We start from the raw sequence: 3240 nt of genomic DNA, 5'->3' as shown, positions 1-3240 counted from the left end.
CAGACTTAGGAGAGACATATTTCATCAAAGCACCCATGCTACGTGCCCATTGCAGTTACTACACCACCCATACGACCAGTTAGGGGTGGAGGTCAGGCGGGTAGAAGGCGTCCTAGAGGCGGAGGCCCAGCCGTTGATATATTTGTTTTATGGTATGGCGGAGGTAGCTACATCAGATGGTGTTGTTACAGGTACGACCTCGATTTAATATAAAGGAATAATTCCTTAACTTGATTCGGTTCTGAGTATCGAGACGAGTCCTCCTATTGTGCTCTACTTATGAGTGGGCTTCGTAATTCAATAATCTACTTATGTGTTTACTCTTGTTGGGAGATTCTATGGAGATAACTACGCCTATTATTCCATGTTGGTCACTAATAAGAGCTGTGAGGCTAAATGTGGCTTTCTATTACTCATTTTGGTAAGTTTTGATATAATTTCCGGATAATTAATTATAAATTATGAATTATATGCCCTACCGGTATGGGGTTCATTATGTGTTATGATTTTGTGTAACCGAAATTATTTAAAAGGAGAAAATGAAAATTTTCGATTGGCATGATGTGCATATTACTTGTGATTCATAACTAAGGGCGGGATCCTCGCATTTAATATAAATTGATATGTTTAAATCGGGATACGAGCTACGAGCTATGGTGGAAGTTATATAAGGACGAGATCCTTGTGATAAAAATTGTTGTGTTTAAATTCTTCCCTGTGAAATTAAATTTGTACTATAGTAGTAATAGGGAGTCATGCATGTTAGTCTTATTTGAAAAGTTTTGTATGAAATTCTTTGTGCATACTTGCCAAATTCGTGTTGTAATATTGAGTTTTAACCTACGAGGTAGGTGCCCACCCAGGTGGCGTTAAATGTGACTCGTTAATTCAGGTAAATAATTATGAGGTCTTCATACCTCGCTTCTCGTTATCAGTATTGTAAAGGTTTGAAATGAGATTTTTGTTAACATGAAGTTAATTGACAATTCTGTAATTGATTATGAATAACTATTAAGACTAGATTGATCCAGAAAGGTGCTCCGTTAAGGTGGACCGAAGAGTGTAAGGATAGCTTTCAGAAGCCCAGGACTGCTTTGACTACAACGCCAGTGTTGGTATTACCCACAAGTTTAGGATCTTACATGGTGTATTGTGATGCATCTCGTATTGGACTTGGTGCAGTATTAATGCAAGATGGGAGAGTGATTGCTTATGCATCGCGGCAGTTGAAAGTCCATGAGAAGAATTATGCGGTTCATGACTTAGAATTGGCTGCCATTGTTCATGCGCTGAAGATTTTGAGACACTACCTCTACGGTGTGTCATGTGAAGCATTCACAGATCATCGTAGTCTACAGTATCTATTCAGACAAAAAGATCTTAATTTGAGGTAGAGAAGATGGTTGGAGCTGTTGAAAGACTATGATATCACCATTTTGTATCACCCCAGAAAGGCCAATGTGGTGGCCGATGCTTTGAGTAGAAAGGTTGTGAGTATGGGCAGCCTTGCGTATATTTCTGTTGGTGAGAGGTCGTTAGCTACAGATGTTCAGACTTTGGCCAATCAATTCGTGAGGTTAGATGTTTCAGAAACCAGTCGGCTTCTAGCCTGCACAATCGCTTGGTCTTCGTTATATGAGCATATCTGAGAGCGATAATTTGATGATCCTTATTTGCTTGTCCTCAAGGACACGGTACGACATGGTGGTGCCAAGCAGGTTGATGTGGGAGATGATGGAGTTCTGCGGATGCAGGGTCGTATTTGTGTTCCTAATTAATGTGGGTGTGCTTCGTGAATTAATTCTTGAAGGGCCCCACAGTCCCCGGTATTCTATTCATTCGGGTGCCGCTAAAATGTATCAAGATTTGTGGCAACATTATTGGTGGAGGAGAATGATAAAGGATATAGTTGCATATATAGATCGGTGTCTAAATTGTCAACAAGTTAAGTACAAGCATTAGAGACCTGGTGGTTTGCGTCAGAAGTTAGAAATTTCTGAGTGGAAGTGGGAGTGTATCACTATGGATTTTGTTGTTGGACTCTCACGAACTCAGAGAAATTTTGATGCAGTATGGGTCATCGTGGATAGATTGACCAAGTCAGCACATTTCATTCCAGTAGTAGTTAGTTATTCTTAAGAGTGGTTAGCAGAGATTTAAATCCGCCAGATTTTTCGCCTTCACGGTGTACCCGTGCCTATTATTTCAGATCGAGGTACGCAGTTCACCTCACATTTTTGGAGGGTTGTACAGCATGAGTTAGGCACGCGGGTTGAATTAAGTACAACATTTCATCCACAGACAGACGGACAGTTAGAGCGCACTATTCAGATATTGGAAGATATGATTTGCTCTTGTGTTATACACTTTGGGGGTTCTTGGGATTAGTTCTTGCCACTTGCGGAGTTTGCCTATAATAACAGCTACCAATCAAGTATTCAGATGGCTCCATATGAAGCATTATACGGGAGGCGATGTCGTTCGCCAGTTGGCTGGTTTGAACCAAGAAAGAGAGTCTCAGATTTTGGGTACTGATTTGGTACAGGATGCCTTGGATAAGGTCAAGATTATTCAGGATCGACTTTGCACAGCTCAATGTAGGCAAAAGAGTTATGTCGATCGTAAAGTTCGTGGCGTTGCATTCATGGAAGGAGAAAGAGTATTGCTCCGGGTTTCACCTATAAAAGGTCTAATGAAATTCGGAAAGAAGGGCAAGTTGAGCCCTAGGTATATCAGACCCTTTGAAATTCTTAAAAGGGTGGGTGAAGTAGCTTACAGGCTTGCGTTACCACCTAGTTTATCAACAGTTCATTCAGTGTTTCATGTATCTATGCTTCGAAAATATCATGATGATCCGTCTCATGTGTTAGACTTCAGCTCAGTTCAATTGAACAAATATTTGACGTATGAGAAGGAGTCAGTAGCTATCCTAGCTCGATAGGTCCGTCAGTTGAGGTCTAAGAGTTATCCTTCATTTCGTGTACAATGGAGATGTCAGCCGATTGAGGTATCTACCTGGGAGTCTGAGTCGGACATACAGAGCAAATATCCACATCTTTTCACCAGTTCAGGTACTTCTCTAATTCCGTTCGAGGACGAACGTTTGTTTTAGAGGTGGAGAATGTGATGACCTCAAAATGTCATCTTTAATTTAAACATTTATTTATGTGTTTTATGAAGATGTTGGAAGCTTACCTGCTATGAGTTATGTATCACATGAATAGTTGATGTTAATGTCGT

The sequence above is a fragment of the Nicotiana tomentosiformis genome, chromosome 5 (assembly GCF_000390325.3).
Source record: "Nicotiana tomentosiformis chromosome 5, ASM39032v3, whole genome shotgun sequence".
NCBI lineage: Eukaryota > Viridiplantae > Streptophyta > Magnoliopsida > Solanales > Solanaceae > Nicotiana > Nicotiana tomentosiformis.
The sequence above is the reverse complement of the archived record's forward strand: the minus strand, read 5'-3'. Positions refer to the sequence as shown.